Source organism: Apus apus, chromosome 1, assembly GCF_020740795.1.
Source record: "Apus apus isolate bApuApu2 chromosome 1, bApuApu2.pri.cur, whole genome shotgun sequence".
Taxonomy (NCBI): Eukaryota; Metazoa; Chordata; class Aves; order Apodiformes; family Apodidae; genus Apus; species Apus apus.
In genome coordinates, this window is record NC_067282.1 from 94,834,925 (window position 1) to 94,853,277 (window position 18,353).

The following is an 18,353-nucleotide window of genomic DNA, read 5'->3' on the forward strand; positions in this document are numbered from 1 at the left end:
ACCAGTTCAACAAGCTTTGGAACAGGTTCATAATCATGCAGAGAGTAACTGCGCTGAAACAGGATATTCAGTTTTCCCCAGAGGTTCTGCTATATGTTGGATGAGTTTTATTTATCACTGTCAAACATGCAAGTATGCCTTTAAATTATCCCGAGGACATGAATATGCAGCGGAGAGAAGGGCACTGGAATATGGAATGTATAGAGGTGATCAAAGAAAAACAACAGCACCTAGAAGTTTAAAAGGGATATTCTAGCCTTCATTAAGAAATCATTTTCAAATTATTTGAAAAACACTATGAATACTCATGAGACTAAAAAGATTTAGAGCACAATGTTCAAAGGACACTGTACAAGCTATTTGTGTAAATGATTTCTTCTAGTTCTTTGGCTGATCATCTCTCATCTTGTATGTTTGGAAACTTGTGATTAATAATTTTATTGTTTTGAGGGGAGGAATTATTATTTTTTTAATTAATACACTGAATCCCACCTACATGTTATACTTTACTGTGAATGACAGTGACAGTCAACACAAGCCAGGCACAGGTCTCAGTTTTATTGCTAGTATCAGGAGCCTGAATTTTCAAGCACAGAGCAAGGAGGGAGCAGGGAGGTAGAAAGCAGTGTCTTTGGGAGGTAGCAGGAGAATGAGGGAGGCAGAGTAGGAGGTCTTCAGGCTCGTACCTTCTTAGCAATGCCTCCTCTCCTCCCATTTCAGATACTCTCCTGAACAAGCACCCTTCAAGCTAAAACTTAGGCCTTTCCTGTAGCCACTTGGTTTATTTAACCCCAGCCCTCCTGCTCCGAGGTCTACACTCCTTTCTGAAATCAGCTGGTCAAAGGGCTCCTCTCCCCCGACTGCAGGGTCTCCCGATTGCTGACAGCAAACCAAATCCTATCCACAGGCTCCTGTGGACGCACTCACAAACCTTGGCTGACACAGCACTGCGTCTGCCCTTCCCATCCTGAGCAGCCAGCACATCCCCAGCGCATCCCATACCTGCCCTCCCCCAAACCAGCAAGATGCTCTGTGCCCACCAGTGTCCCAGACTCCATTTTACTTTTTTCTGAAGTGTTGCTTGGGCTCTTCCAGCTGCTGCTTATTGTAGTTAACTCATTTACCCCAAGAAATACAGCCTACCCACATGAATGGGAACTAGTCGTTGGATGTGGAGATTTTTCCTGGCAAGCAGCAGAAACAGCAGCACTGAGGGCTCAAGTAGCAGCTCCCTATGCTGCTCCCAGCCCCTCCTGCATGGGAGGACTGGTGCTCACAACCACCAGCAGCCCAGCCTTGCCCTCCCATCTGCTCGCCTTATTTATGAAGGCAAATATAGTGTCAGATAAAAACAACAAAAAAAATAAAACCATTAAAAAAAAAATAGCAGTCACAGACACTAGTTTTTAATGACTGCATCGTTAAGCGGCAGCCGATCTCCATTTCATGAATGTTCATTAATCTGCAGCCGCGCTCCCTTTCCCATATGGCTTTGTTTCTGTACGTACAGTTGGAGGGAGGTGGGGGGAGCAGAGAAAAGATCAGGGAGGGGGTCGAGATCTTGATGATTTCATATCGTCATAGGTTATTGCTGGTGCCTTGCCAAAGCCGTCAAGCCGAACCATCTGGGTTTGGGAAGGTTCCGCACTTCCCAGGGCTGGGCTCCATATGGGCGGCGCGGCGGGCGTCCCTGCCCTCTCCTGGCCCGCTGTGAATCACACTGATTGTTATTCAGGTGGGATGGCCCGGTCATGAACTGCACTAATCAAAAAACAAACTGCACCAAAACACTGAGGCTCACACACTGGCTCGGGCCTCCCCCTGACCTCTGTTAACCAGCCGCTTCCAATGGATGTAATGCAGGTTGTTCTTCTGGATTTTTGCACCTTCCACAGTTACCAGACATCTGTGTAAATTCCCACCCCCTCATGTTGGGCATCAGGGTCAGTAATGTTCAACAATTCAACGTGGGAAGTCTCACTGAGGAAGTACCAGGCCATAAATTTCCTCCAACAAGAGCCACCTATCAAGCTAAGCCTTGTTAAGAAGCTTCCCAGATATTAATCACAATAAAGGCCACCGCTCCTGTACCGTTGTGCTGAGAGAATGAAACAGTCGGAGGCTGCAAAAAAAAAAAAGGTTTCTCACTTCTTTACCCTTTAATATTGGAGCAGTCGACATTTCACAGGCAACGCCGGCGAGCGGGTGAGCGAACACCCCTTTGCTTTCGGCTCACAACGCTGTGGAAAGCCAGCACGACTCCTCGCACTGGCGGCCTGCGCTGCTTTCCACGGGGCAGCCGCCTCCTCTGCACAAGTGCGCACTGCGAAAAGTTCCCTCTGCACCTCCTGGCTGCGTCCCCAGATAAAACCATGGCGCGATTATGCCCCAAAGTCAGTTTTCTTTGCCGGGGGTTGCAGGCTGCCACGGCGGCCGCTGAGGCCCCAGCACGGCAGCTACGTGCCAGCAGCTTCTTGGTGTGTGTGTGTGTGTCGGGGTGTGTGTTTGCTCACGGACATGGTTGTGTGTCCGTGTGCATCTGCCAGCGAGAGGGACTTTTGCCAGTCTGGAGCCGCCGCAGCTGAGAACAGCGTTTGAGGTCTGTGCTGGTGCTGGCTCACACCTGGAGCAGGGCTCTGCCCTCCCGTTTGCAGCCCCACCCAGCAGAGCATGCCCCAGTATTTGCCGTATTTGTTTCCATTTCAGAATTCAAAAGGGAATAAAACACCTTCATTACAAGAGACCACGCTGCTCTGAAAATGTAAATTCTGATGGCTGGCTTCCTTTATTCTTAAATGAGAGGGTGTATCAGGACTGGAGGAGACCATGAAAAAAACAGCAAAGCGTTTTAGGGCTTGGAGACCCATTTTACTTCATTAATTTTATTATTTAAAAATTACCTGTCTGATTTAAGCACTAGAGCACTGCTCAGAAGTGCACAGACTCCTGTCTGCCAGCTACGACTAAAGAAAAGAGGTGGCTGGGGTGGGAGAGAATAGGGAAACATGCAAACAAAATGCAGTGTTTATCTGAAAAGAAATGCCCCAAGCCTGACTCTCGTCCAGATAAAGCTGTGGTCCTTCAAAGCCCCACATGCACGCTCTGCTTGTGCGGGATGAACAGCCGGCCCATTGATTTCAGAGGCCGTAGGAGCATTAAGCAAAGTCAGAGCAGACCCTGACCTTTTCAGAACTGTAGCCTAAAATGAATTTATGCTCTTTTAATGGAGATAAAGACAGAAGAGAAGAACATAACTCAGGGAGACAGTTCTGTTCCATCGTTCCTTCCTCGGCTAAGAACAACTTTTCTCCCTTGGAAAAAAGCAGTGAAAGCTCAGGCCCTTGAGGCACTTGTGGTAAGAGCCTCATCCCTTTCCTTGGACAGAGAGCAGCTGGCTGGTTAAGGAGGGGGCTCACCAGCCTAAGGAGAGGATGCTGCAACACTCATGGAGTAGATCTGGTCTCTGAAGGAAAAGAAATAAGCACTATGGCCTTCTGGCTTTTTTGCTTGGGGACCGGACATTTCACAACATCTGCAGACCCCTGTGTGGAACTTGCACCTGTAAGGCTCTTGGCACGGGTGCAGGGAAACTGGGGAGCCTCCAGAGTTACCCTCAGTCTGCAGCAGGAGCACAAGTGGTTTGGTCTGCTAAGCCCTCACCCGTCCCCGAGAGTAGAAAAGGGGCTCCCCTTTTCATGCATTCTAGGGAACTGCTTGATCCCCTGGGCTGACTCTGATGGGAATGGGCACACACGCGTGCCTCTGGCAACGCCAAGTGCCCGGCGCTTCCCAGGGCACCTCAGCGGGATGCAGAACACCCCAGTTCCCATCATGGCTGAGGCAGCGGGGTGAAGCAGTATGTCATGATAACCCTGGCTGTGCCTGGCAGAGCTGCAAAGCAAGGGTCTCCCTTCGTTAGCCCGCTGAGGAATGCGCGCTGATGCCGCGTCCCCTTTTTACCCCCACAGCTCTGTTTTTGTGAGGTTGGCAGAAACTGACACTTTTTCTTTTGCTTAATTAAGTTGTTCAGAAGAAGGCTGGTCAAACAGTTGCGTCTACGTGGGGAGTCTTGAAGTGAAGAGAAAGCGGTGGGCGTTGCCAACATAAAAAGGGGGATTCTGTTATTGTTTGGGTGTAGACGGGTCATTTTTTCAAAGTTACTGCTGCCTGAGTGACCACAACCCTGCAAGAAGCAGTAATGAAAGGACACTAAAGCTGCTAAATGCAACTACCTTCAGCTCCAAAGTGTAAGAAAAGAAAAGAAAAAAAAGCCAGAAAGTATGAACACTTATTTTTCTCTTCCCAGAGAAAGCATTAACTGATTTCCATACTGTAGAGTGAGAATGAGAAGAAGTTCCTCTGAGCATCCTATTTCAGGGGGTTAGATGATAAAGCTGGTGCTACTGGAGCTCTAGTAGGCACTAGTAGTCCATCCCAATCCCTGTACTGTTTCTTATTCATTCCCAGCCAAAGAAAAACCCTATGAACAATTACCAACAGCTTAAAGCCCACCTGGCTTTCAGCAGAGGCCTGCCTGCCTTTCAAAACTGCTGGTATCCCAAGCCTGAGTGGTGTTTCTTGTATTTTGGCAGTCCAAAAGCAGGCCTTTCATCCTCAAAGCTTGGCATGACACCTGACTGCACTGTCTATATGCTGCCTCATGTCCTGAAATATATACTGACACAACACCACATGGTTTTCAAGTCTAGTGTGGCCTAGCTTCTCCTAATGCAAGTGACTGAGCATGGTGCAGATCTTACCTCCACCAGCACAGCCCTCTCAAGGCATCCTCAGGGGCTCTGATTTAACCATTCCCATGAGGTAAAATTAGGCTTATGGCTCACAATGTTGTTTAGCCACAGCTTGCTACATGGCCAGCACCCACAGGTTATGAGTTCATAACCATGCAATTGCATATGATGGAGCCAGATACACATGGGAAACCCAACACTGGCATCAGGCTAGTGATTTTTATCAAGACTGTGAATCAGAGGACGGTGCCTGTTGCCCCAACAGCAGTAAAAGCTGTTTCAGGTTGTGGTCCAGCCTCAGCAGTGGGCTCTCTGGGAGTTGTGGGGACATGTCTCAGATGGCCCTCACACACATTGCCTGGTCACCACTGGCTCAGATGCTTAGCTTTCTAAAACTGAAGATGCTACATAGGATTTGGAAGGGTTCACACACCCTCTTTGAGTAGAAGTTGTTGTGTGACATACATCTTTGATCCAACCAGCATATTCTCAAAAGCCAGCAATTTTTCCATCCAGGGTTTGCATTCAGGCTGAAGGTCCCAAACTTCCCTAAATTTGCAGCCCTTCTCTATTTTAAGAGCACTCAAAAATGCCTCCCTCGGTCTTCTTCACACTGCATAGACTTAGGGCAGTAAAACACCCAGTGTCCCCCATGCACACGGGGCCTCCCCACTGGACACCACCAGAACCCCTGGCTCTCCAAGGGCTGTGCCATGGGGACACATGGGAGAGCTACAGAGGCTCCAATGGCTGCAGCAGCCGGCTTTTCTCTTTGACAGCCGATATGCAACTGGCAACTCTGCTTTATTCAAGGTGCCTCTCCTTCCTTCCCTCTCCCTTCCTCGTTTCCTTCCTCCCTCCCTCACCGGTTGGAGTCAGCCGCAGGTTTCCATGCGGCACAGGCACAGCCCCTCGCAGCCCTGTGCTGCAGCTGCTGGCAAGAAAGAGCCTTTTTGTTTGGCTGAGACTCCACCGACATGATGTCTTTACTCCCAGGAAAACAGAAGGCCTTCCTTGACACGGGCAACCCCAAAAGGGTTGGGATGCTGAAGGGAAGGTCCTAAAAGACAGAAAGGAGGATTCACAAGGGCTGGACGGAAGCCATCGCACCATTCCTGGCACTGGCCCTTCCACATGGGGCTCTGCTGCCCGGCAGGACAAAGAGCGCGGTTTTCACCAGCCCCACGTTCTGCTGACGAGCGCATAATAAACTGACAGAGGGAGTCGAAGCAGCATTTCAAAGCCCCACGTGCGGAGGAGGTAGAGCATAGCGGGAGTGGGGATGGACACTTTCTGCAGGTGTTCGGCCAGTGTCCCCCCATTTGCATACATTTGCATGCTGTCAAACAGTTGGCTGACAGACTCTCTGAGAAGGTCTGGACTGAACCCAAACCTGTCAGGGACTTTCTCCTTGCCAGTCAAGGTTGGCTTTGGTTGCAATTAGAGAGAGGAAAGAAATGCTTCTGACATTGCCATATAGGAAACGATGGATCAGGTGAGTTTAAACAGAAAACGTATGCTTTATTTAGGGAAAAAACCCCCTCTGAACCACCATGCTGGGCCTGGGGGGAAAAATGGGGGGAAAAATTAATGTCACCTCTTTGGTCTGGAGGAAAATATCTTTTTCTCTACTCACTTGCTGGCAAGTGCTTTGTGTGCTACCAGCTCATGGGAGAGTCACTGCCAAGGGGAAGCTTTCAGGGGCATAAAACAGTGAATAACCAGAGATGGACTTGGCAATGATCTACCTGCTCAGACACCACCCCCATACAGTGGTCTATGAGCAGGAAATCCTGGGCTGATGCTCCCAAGCCCCACAGCCTGCTGTGGGGGCAGTCATGTTGGAAGATGCTCGCCAGGCTGGGGACAGAGGATGAGTGGCACCCGAGTGCTTAGCAACACCAGACAATGGCAAGGCATGGAAATACCTCACGGATATTTACTGGGAGAAAAAAAAAAAACAAAACAGAAGGGACAATGAGGATATGTTTTGGAAGCCCACACCCCTTTTACTTGTTGTTTCACATATTCTTCCCTCAGCCGTGAAAATTTCATACTTCATCTTTACCCGGTGGTGGACACTAGAGTTTCACGAGCAGGGGACAATAGGTTCTGTTTATTCACCCACAATAAAGAGCCTGTTTAACTCCGGACTGCAAGTGGCTGAGCCATCTGGCCCATATCTTCACAGTAAAACATTGTCCGTGACACAAAAAATGATTACATCCACAGGACAAACTAATGTGACCTCTAAATAAAGCCTTCCTCTGAAGCTATGATATCATACTGCAGAGGGGACACCGGCACAATTGAATCTGGTCACCCAGAGCACAAGTGAGATAGGACTATTTAAATCCAATTTTACAGGAGACTTTTTGTCCTCCGTGGCAAACCACCCAGATCCGACGACAGCATTGAAACATCTTTTTTTATGCACTCTTAAGGCAACAGAGCGGTTCTGTCTGGCCTTGGCAGTCCTCTTCAGCTCGCCCCGGGCCCAGGAAGCACCCGTCCATTTTCAGAGCCAGCACCTGCAAGCTTTTCTTCCAACAGCGTTTCACTGATGGAGCACCACCTGCACTGGCCCCCTTCTTTCTTTTTTTTTTTTTTTTTGCCCCCCCCCTCCGATAGTGGGGAAACAAGCATCTCTTTCTCCTCAGTGCCAGTTGGGAAGTCCAAGTCTGCCACAGCCTCACAAATAGTTTCTGAGCTCAAACAAGGCACCCTCAGCCCCACTGTACCTGAATGGCAGCTTCATGGGGCAAAACAAGGACCCCGGCAAAGGGCTCATCTCAATGGCAGGATCGTCACTCTCTCAAAGGAGGCAATTTATCTTCACCGGTACGGAGCTCCTACTGCATCTCTTAGAGAAACGTTGGTAAAAGGGGACGATAGATCTAATTAAAGAGGCTAATCCTTTTACAGAGACAATGCTACCGATGTGTGGATATTTACAGACTTTGTGGGAATGCTTCGCAGTAACCCGAATGATTCACACGAGCCAAACTCCCATTTTTAGGAAGCTGAGTGTCTGCTGGGCTGGAAGGCGCTCTGAGAGGCAGGCAGTAGAGAGGGCACCGCTGCAGCGGGGCGTGCGAGCAGGCATGCACGTCCCTCCAGCCTTGCACAAGTGCTGGCTGCTGTGCGTCTTGCTGGGGCAGGATCAGACCCAGGGCATTACAAGCAGTAAAAGAAAAGAAGGGGTCAGGGAGGAGAGAAATGAAGTGGCGGCTTTTGCCAGTGGATAACTTCAGTGTAGTAATTAACTTCAATGAATTTGGGTTTTCCAGAAAGGGCATCAAGCCTTGTGCTAGGCAAAAAAGGCTCTTTTTTTTTTTTCTCAATAGTGATAGCACCTGCCTGGAAAAGCAAACTGTCCTTGCACAGGTCACGCAGACTTTTCTTTGCAGCTGATTCATAACATCACAACTGTAACTGCAGTGAACTGAAAATAAAATCAGGAGCAGACTGTCTGGCCCAGTTTTATCTTGGCTCTTTGGAACTGAATTCATGACTGATTCAAAACTCTCTTCAATTTAGCAGAAATTCTTTTAACCCACTTTTTTTTTTTTTTTTTTTTTTTTCCCCCCTCAGGCATAAAGTGCCTTTATATTTGCATGCTTAGTTTGAACACCTGAATACCCGAACTCTATCTTTTCATATGAAAATACAGTTTGTAGGCCCAAATCCAGTTTAGATAAAAAAATCAGTCACCAACATAGAGTTTTCAATGGAAAAGGCTCTTAATCCGCTGTGGAATTATAAACCTCACACCCAAAGGATTAAACTTCTCCTACACAGATCATTAAAAGGTGCAGCGTTTTTTGGCATGGCACTTCTGTTACCCACATCAGTTTCCAGACCCAGGACTCTTAGCCACGCAACACCTGGCAGTAAAAATCCTGCAAGATTCCTTGAAGATCATAAAGTACCCTGAAAAATACTGCAGAAGGTTTAGTCCTGGGGCACAGTGCCAGTGCCAGAGATCTGGAACATGCAGGGAGCTCCCGATGCTTGGTGTTGCATCCATCGACCTGCAGAGGCAAGGACACCGTTCACACTAAAACACAAACACACTAATATACCCAAAACACAATTTTTATATGTGTATATATATATATATATATATGTATATAAGAATGTGTGCACAAAAAGCCAACATTGTCAGGTGAAAAGGAGATTATTCAAGGCCAAGTGTTGGCTTCTCTGCAGAAAAATACATTTGAATTTAAAAGAGCATTTGCTGAAAGCACAATTATCAGTAGGGTTTGTTTGCTTGTTTGTTTGTTGTTTGGCTGGGGTTTTTTTGAGTCAGGGGTAGATTGTTTTGCCAGAAAAAAAGCCACCTTTTCCTTTTGCTGGCTCTTTACTTTCTTCTTCCTCTTCCTTTATTTAAACAGGGATTTAAATACCTTGTTCCACCATCTCAAAGATTATCTAGTAGGAAAACTCCCTGGAGAAAGTACATAGCTCCCCAAAGACAACCGTTTTTTTGTTTGTTTGTTTGTTTCAAACTTCTTTCATTTCAGCTCTTCCCTTTCTCTCTTTCTCTCTCTCATTTTAATCCCTTTGCATTGTTACACCGGGTTGATTTGAGCACTGCTTCTCCTCCCCTGTATGTTAGCCTAAATCTGCAGTAACTCCCATCACCTTGGCAGAGTAATCGTGAGAGAAACAAAAGGGAAAGTTGGCTGTGACTTTGCACTGAAGTTCAATTATGTTTTTAGACAGTGGGATAGAATAAGAAAGAAAAAAAAGGAGAAGTGTTTTCTCCTTCCGAGTTCTCACTGCCACATACTTCCAGCTCCTGAAAGGGGGAAAAGCAGGCAGCAGCTCTCCCGCTCAGGGCTGGGAAAGATGTGCTCTCTGGGCTGAATTAGTCAGCTATTAGCACACAATCTGCATACAAACAAATAAAGCAGAGAAAGGTGAAGGGCAAAATTTGCCTTTCCTGTAAAATAATGAGCAGTTAGGACGGAGCTCCCTCTCTTCCAAATTGCAACTGTAGCCATTCACTATTACAAATAAAAGCAATGATTTTCATCACACCTGGCTTCAGGTGTGTCAGGGTTAGGTGCCACAAACTATCGCAGCTCCCTCAAGCACCAAGGAGAGAAGATGCATCTCACCCCCTAGCAGGTCCTCCAGAGAGGTGGAAGGAAGCTGGTGGAGAGTAGACTGTCATGAAGACACCTAATGCTTTCCACAGGTGTCACTACTCCATATGCCAGTCTGAGAAAGAACCAAAGGGGAGGCTGGTGGAGACACTGCATGGCTCCAGGCACCCAGCCCCAGCCTCCAGAGGGCAGGGATGGGGATTTGTCTACCAGAAAACTTGGTTAGTTCACCCCTAGTTGCCTACTTCCTTAAAAAGGGTATTTTAAGATTTTGCTGTGGTTGCCTACAACTTTGAGAAAGTGCTGCTTGTCAGCACAGCAGAAATTTAAGCAAAACCATACCTAAGTTGCTTCACTTTTTGTGTAGGCAGTTCAGCAGCAGAAAAGGGCTGGAGCTGGCCATGCAGGTTGCTGCAGGGCCTGCAGTGGGCAGAGGTTAACATAAAGTCTCTTTAGCAGGGTCCCAGAAGACTCAGCCTATGGAGAGAAGGCAGGAAATGGAGAAATACTGCTTGCTGTAGGTACTTTGTGGGTCACTACTTAAATATTTCTGCTCCCTTGTACATAAACTGTTGGATTTTTCCCTGCAGGGCAAGGAAATGAATAGTCTCACCCTCTAGTGTCCTGTGCTTCCTGAAGGTAAGGGGAGGGTGAAAGCAAAGATAACTTTGAGGACTTTGGAGTCTATTTCTGCTTATGTGGGAGGTTCCTTTGCTAAAAATTAAAGCATTAGAACATTGAAGGAGGGTGACTATAACTCAGCCAACAAATTCCTATTGCAAAACCCACACTAGGTATGCATGCACTTGGTGGTATGTATTGAAATCTGGAAGCTAAATTCACTTTTACCTGTGTGGATCAGAAAAAGCAAAGTACTAACGGAGAAGGACTTGAACCAAAATGATCAATCTGCTTGCACTCAAGAGAGTTTCCAGGCTCTCCAAGGGCTACCCTTGGCTTCCACGGTGGCATGAACCCAATCTCCTTCACTGGTCTTTTTTTGGCTTTTAGAGGAGATGAGATCAGGACCTCAGCTTTTTTCTGGGGTACAAATAGCCCAGGTGTTGCAAAAAAAATGTCTTTTATCTGTGCTTTTTTGGAGTGGATATGCTGGTCAGGATTCAATTACATTGAATGCATCACAGAATAATCCTGGTTGGACAAGACCTTTGAGATCAAGTCCAAGCACTAGTCTAACTCTACCTAGCCTAGTGCTGCTGTTATGATGTGCCAGAACTGGCAGACCCTCAAGGGGCTGCCAGACACAGGTAAAACGTTTCTGTGCCATACAAGAGAGAGAAGAATGACTGGAGAGGGGAAAAAAAGACCCAGGAGCACCAGCCATTCCCAGTCCAGCTCAGATGCTCCTGCTTCACAGCCTGTTTTCCTCTCCAGAGGATTAAATACTACAAAAGCACAGGTAATGTAATGCTGCTGTAGGTTTTCCTGCCATTTGCAAACAACCTAGCATAAGCTGGCACGGTCAACAAAAACATGAGGTAGACAGCCCTACAAAAAAGGAGACGGGGGGGGGGAAATATAGCCTTGAAAGAAAAATGTTGGCTGCAGCTTCCCACCTGCATATATTTGTCATTCACCTTTGGTATCTCTTTCCATACCTTGTATTTGCTCCAGGTCTTCTTTATCTACAGTAATTGCACCATCTGAATGTGGAACGATGTGGTTAAATCACAGATCTCATGCAGATGATCATGCAGGTGATCTCTTATTCCTCAGCCTGCACCACTGCTCTTGCCAATAGTCCAGAATACCTGTTAGATGCTCAGTGTTACTGGAGCATTCAGTAAAAACATCTAGATGCAGCATTTACAGCAGTTTGGGAAAGCCTTTTGCTGAGCTGTACTCTGTTCCATATGAAATATCATCTATTCAACTTTATCAGGGGGGGGGGAAAAAAAAGAGAGAAATAAATTTCTGGCCTGCTTGCAGACTTCAGATGTGGGAGATCACAATGGATGTCCAGAAAGTTACTCACAGTGGCAGTTTTGCAGCATTAGGGGTCAGCATCATCAGGCTGCTCATAAGAGCATGGAGTGTTGGTCTAAGCAAAATTTTAATAATACTGTGCTAGTCAGATATAACCATGATTTCTCCAAGCTCTTTGTGATGTGTTTATTTCCAGAATATGTCCCCTTACACTGCCATCAACCTATGTATTTCTATTTTAGTTAAATCCTCCTTGTTCTTAATCCCACTACAGTTTCAAAATGCAGTAGACAAATGTGTAAAGCTTCTGTTTCTTTCGCTGAAAGAGCATGCATTTTATATACAGAGCTTTCTAATTCTTTTAAAATGTCACCATAACTCTATATAACACCTTCCTGACTAATTTCCTCTCAATTATTTCTGGTAGTTTCAGCCACCTCCACCAGAAAATCCTCCATCTTAAGCTGATCCGAATCTAAAAAAACAGCATCACTTGCCTCTAGATATGTCCATTTAATATATCCAATACAAGCAGCCAACTGCTGTTCTCAAAAGACTATCTGACAGATTCTATTCACTTTCAAAGTAGCTCTCCATGGTTTGAATAATTATCTTTCATTTCCCCCTTTCTGACACTTTTCAATGATTTGTTGACATCTGAAGAGATATGTGCAATCTCACAAGAGGCAGCTGGACTTTCTACCCAAAAGATACAAATACAAAAAGGATTCCCATACAGAATTTGAAATAACTACATTCTTTGCAAATGGAAGCCTAAATCTGCATTTTAATGGGACATGTTTTTAAAAAGCGGAATTCATGAATAACCCTATGAGTTTTAACTTTTTCACTGCCGGTGACAAATCAGAACTACCCCTGGGAAGAAATCCTACCTTCCCTTTGTCCAGTTTGCTTTCCCAGCATTTGCTGCCACAGTGGCTGGGGCTTTCCTGCAATGCCTTCCTTGCTCTCCCAACATAAAGCTGAAGGTGCAGCTCTCATGCCCGGCATGTGGGTCCTTTATCAGCTACCCAGGTTTGGAAAACAAGCCTATGCCCCAGGCATCTGTGGGCAGCCAAAATCACATGCAGCCCACAAATAAGTAATATACCTACAGAGTTATGCCGCTCCCATTACAGGAGGATGTGGGCACTCTCCAAACAAAACAGACTCGATGCTTACACCAGCTGTGTGAATTCTTGTTTCCATTTTACAGGTAGAAAACAGAGACAGGAGTGCAGGGTTCAGTGCCTCACCCAGGATTATGCAGCAAGACAAAACGTGCTGCCTGCTTTTGACCATCCATCCATTTCTAGGATACTCTGCCCATTATTGGTTATGCTTTGCCTGCATAATTGTTTGTCTTACTTGTGACATGAGTGATGTGTTAAAACATCCCTGGCAGGAAAGGGCTTTATCCCCTTTCTTCCCAAACAGTGTATGGAAAAGACAGCATTAAGCCACAAGTTCTATGTTTAGTTCTCAAGTTCCAGAGTGTTGTGTTTATTGTCTTTGTCTCCCTGTAGATTAATTCATTGGGGTACAAAAGAGGACACACAGAACTTTTTTCTCTGCATGGCTTCTCCCTCTCAGTGACGCTGGCATCAAACAGGCTTCTGAGCTACGTGGGAGCAACAGCCCAGGAAAGGTTGGCTGGAGCGTATGCAGCTGCTGGAGGGCCCGTTCCAGCCCCATTTTGACTGAAAATCTCCCTTCTTGGGACAGCTGGGGACAGCTGCCACCCAGCACCCCGAGCTGGTGCCTCACTTGTGTGTCCTGGACAACGTCCTGGGCAATGCGCTGCAGGAGTGGAGGGGAACAGAAGGCAGGGAACAGCTGAAAAGCGAAGGGTGATAAAAAGTTGGGCTGAAGGGAAGGTGGGCTGAAGGGAAGGGGAGGGTCTGAGGTGCGTTGGCAGGAGGATGGAGGGGCAGAAGCACAGGCCGTGTTTTGGGAAGCCCTCTGTTACCCAGACTGACACCCTGGTGCCGCTACAGTTTGGGAGGACACAAAGGAGCGAGTGAGATTTCAGGGGAAATCCTGGACATTCCTACATTGTGGAACAACACCCGACGCCGCGACCTAACAGCGCACCTAATGGGGGTGAAAACTCAGACGCCTGAGAAACAGCCCCAGGCAGCACAAGCTGCTTCTCCGGGGCAGCTGCGGGCGGGTTAGGGACGCCCTGTCCCTCCCAGGGATCTCCAGCTCTGAAGGATCTTCCCTCCGCAGCCCCCCGAGCACCTGGCCCGGCTGAACGCCCGGGAAAGCCGCGCTGAGGTACGACGAAGTTAGGAGGGCGGGGAGGGAGGGGGGGTGGGGTGCTCCCCACCAGCCCTAGCAGCGGGAAGCCCCTCTCCTTCCTTTCTTCCCGTGCCGAAGCAGCGCGGGGGTCCCGGGCGGCCGGGGAGGAGCGGGACGGAGCAGCGGGACGAGCAAACCCCGCCCGCCCCGCACCGCCCCGCAGCGCCGGGCGCTGTCCCGCACGGCAGCGCCCCCTGCCGGCCCCACGGCGGCACGGCACGGCACGGCGCGGCGCGGCGCGGTGCGGGGCAGCCCGGGCTACCGGGTAGGGCCGGCCGGACCGCTCCCTCCGCCGAGGCGGGTTTCCGGGGCTGCCCCCCCCCCCCCCTCCCATCGCGGTGGTAAAAACAAGCCAAGTGGCCGGTCCCGCTGCAAGAGGAGCTGGTCCTGCCTGCGTTAATTGGGAGGAGAAGTCATAAAGGGCTGGTGGTGAGGGCGGCCGAGTCAGGGCAACAGTAATTGTCGGTGGCATTTACAATGTTAATAGGTGGCTCCTGCAAATGAAGCCTGGTGGTGCGAAGTGTCCTGCTTTCATGTGCAGCAAATGCCAGGCTGCTGATTTGCATTCATTGAATTGTAGAGCGAGCTGAGCAAAGGGAGCAGGGCTGCGGCTACCGCAGATGCTCCTCCGCTCTGAAGTGATCCCCTGCCTCCAGGGTCAAACACACCCCCCAGTGCCGGAGGGTGCCGAGGTGCTCCTCACCTGCCAGGGCCACGCACCTGTGCACCCACTGCAGCAGTGACTGCATCGGCGGACAAGGGAAGACCTACGGATGTCATCCATCTGGACTTCTGCAAGGACTTTAACACGGTCCCCCACAACATGCTTCTCTCTTTAAGTTGAAGAGATGGTTTTGATGGGTGGACTGTTCAGTGGATAAGGAATTAGCTGGGTGGTTGCATCCAGAGGGTAGTGGTCAATGGCTTGATGTCCAGATGGAAAACAGTGACACGCAATGTCCCCCAGGGACAGTACTGGGACCAGTGTTGTTTAATATCTTCATTAATGATACTGACAGTGGCACTGAGAGCACCCTGAGCAAGTTTGCCGATGACACCAAGCTGGGTGTTGTGGTCGATACGCCAGAGGGACGGGATGTCATCCAGAGAGACCTGGACAAGCTGGAGAGGTGGGCCCAGGTGGACATCCAGAGGTTCAACAAAGCCAAGTGCAGGGTCCTGCACCTGGGCCAGGGCAACCAGAGGTATCAGTACAGGCTGGGGGAAGAAATGCTAGAGAGCGGCCCTGTGGAAAAAGACCTGGGGGTACTAGTGCATGAAAAGCTGGATGTGAGCCACCAATGTGCAATAGCAGCCCAGAAGGCCAACCACACCTTGGGCTGCATCCAAAGAAGTGTAGCCAGCAGAAGAAGAGAAGTGGCTCTGCCCCTCTACCCTGCCCTGGTGAGACCCCACCTGGACTACTGTGTCCAGCTCTGGAGCCCCCAACACAAGAAGGACATGGGCCTGCTGGAATGTGTCTAAAGGAGGGCAACAAAAATGATCAGGGGGCTGGAGCACCTCACTTACGAAGACAGGCTGAGTGAGCTGGGGTTGTTCAGCCTGAAGAAGAGAAGACTGTGGGGGACCTTATAGCAACCTTCCAATACCTGAAAGGAGCCTGTAAGAAGGCTGGGGAAGACCTGTTCACTAGGGCATGTAATGATAGGACAAGGGTAATGGTTTCAAGCTAGAGAAGGGTAGATTTAGGTTGGACATTAGGAGAAAGTTCTTTAATATGAGGGTGGTGGATCACTGGAATGGGTTGCCTAGAGAGGTGGTGGAGGCCCCATCCCTGGAGACATTCAAGGTCAGGCTTGATGGGGCTCTGAGCAACCTGATGTAGTTGAAGATGTCCCTGCTCACGGCATGGTGATTGAACTAGATGACCTTCCAGCTCAACATATTCTATAATTCTATGAAAAAAATCTGCATATAAAAACATAATACAGACACACCCTATCTAAACATAATAGAGAAAAACCTGGTGTGACATTTTCTTGCCATTGCAGGTATCTAGTTTAAAATAAATTAATGTTGCTTGTAGTGACACAAAGTTACACAATTGCAGAACTTGGCTGTAGATGCCATATACTATAATTATTTTTGTTCAGTCAGTGCACACTCTAAAAAAAAAAGCAGTTTTAGAGCAAATGTCTGGGCCCAGCAAAAACAGACCCAGATCTAATCCTGATGTGTGAAATCCCAGAAAACCTCAGTTTATTCCCTGCAGGTGGGATTTATCTGAAATCACAGGGAGCACTTAGAAGTGCTTTCACCCACCTGTACTTGCCCACACTGATTTTGCCAAACATTTTGTTTTGGTGGCCCTCTAGCTTGCTCTGGACATGTTTCTTGCTCCAGTAGAAAACTGTAAGACTTGGCCTATCTGTCTCCATCCATGAGGGCTGGGCAACTGACTCATGCAGGCAGTGCAAAAGTGAAGGACATCGTAGCATGCTCAGCCTGCCTTTCATTTGCAGTTTAGCTTGAACTCCTGAGGAAGAAGGATGTCATAATCAGGATTTGTCAGCCCACATGGCCTTTGAAGCCACTGACCAATTTCAGCCAACGTGATGCTTACACTATACACAGCTTGCACATTTTCAAGTTTTTGTCAAAATGAGAAGCAGGCAGCTGTCTCTAAAGGGGGCTTTCTGCTGAGAGACAGAGACAAAAGCCAGGCCCCTGCCCATGCCAGGAGGTGCCAGTGGGGAAGTGTCTCTCAAATTCTGCTACATCCTTGCCTGAGGGCAAGAGGGGATCACATGGGTGCCCGTGCCCACCTGTTAACTAGAAAGGACCACTACTCAATTACTTCTTCAACCCACAGCAACTAGAATGAAACAAATTACACTCTGTTTTCCTCTTCATTAAGCATGGGACAGGTTGAAAGTTCATGCGTTGCTTTTCCAAATTCTCTGTCAAATTTCACGTAAAGGCTTTAAGATTATGAACATTTCTCAGGAACAGCTGATATACTACTGCTGAGGACCTAAGCACAATTCTTGCCATGACAAGACAGGAGCCTAAACAGTGTAAATGCTTTTATTGCACCTAATTTTATCTCTGTGTGTGCCTCAATAGTGTGTGGTAGCTTGTTTCACACAAGCAATTGCTGGTTTCCAGAAAAACAAGAGGACCTGTGGTGTCTGCACCGAAGGTATTCCTCAGAGAATGAGAAATCTCCAGTGGAGAAAGAGGTGGGTTCTTGTTAAGCACTGGAAATAGGCTGAAATGTAAATGTGTATTCCTTTCTGCAACGTGGCTAATTGCCCATAAATGTCATTAAGTCGAGAAATGTTTTCCACCAAATTAACTTTGACTCGTGATGTCTAATTAGCTGGAGATACTGAAAGATAACAACTTATCAGTCACTGTTTAAGAAAACATACTTAATGGGTGACTTTTTTGTTAGCAGCCATGTTGAACCAGGTATTGCAGCTGTCAAAACGGAGCATTATCAGAGCAATTAAGGACAATACCTCGTGCAGCTTCCTACCAAGATAATTTGACAGCTCCTCTGCAGGCAAGAAGCGCAGTTAAGCCGAAACTTTCTGTGAAGTGATTTTTCATTGCACAGGAGCAACCATGCATTTGACTTCTTTTTCTTTTTTCTTTTTCTTTTTTTTTCCCAGAGAGTGCTGTGTGTAAGCTGCACTCATGTAGCTCTCTTTTTCCCACTTGCCTACAATCAAGGCCTCCAAAAGCGAAGGCTTTACCATCAGAGTTTTCACAAGGTGGTACTAAACTCTCTAAAATAAAGGAAGCAATGGCAGAGGGATGGTGAAATCCTCATCTTATACTGTTTAAATCTGTAGCTGTGTGCATCTTTTTATCTTTTACAGAATGTAAGCTTTTCCATGAGGAAGATCAGTGCCCACTGAATACATGGGGGGATGGCACTGAGGATGGAAAGCCTGAGTTCCCAGTACATCATGCAGAATGTAGACAATTTTATGTTGCAAAGTGGAAACCTCACATCTGAGTTCTTACATGGAAAAAAATAACATCAAGCTCTTGGAATTGCCTTTCCTCTTGAATACAATCTCTCGCAAGAGCTTCCAGATTCCCCTCAGTCAAGTTTCTTTAATACTGCCCTCACACACAGCTGTTTATTCAAATTCATCACTGTGATATGTGCCCCCTCACATTCACTGGTTTTCTCTTTCTGTCAGATAACTTCCAAGCTTTCTGACTTCTTTCTCAGACCTGGTGTAAATCAGCACAGCTC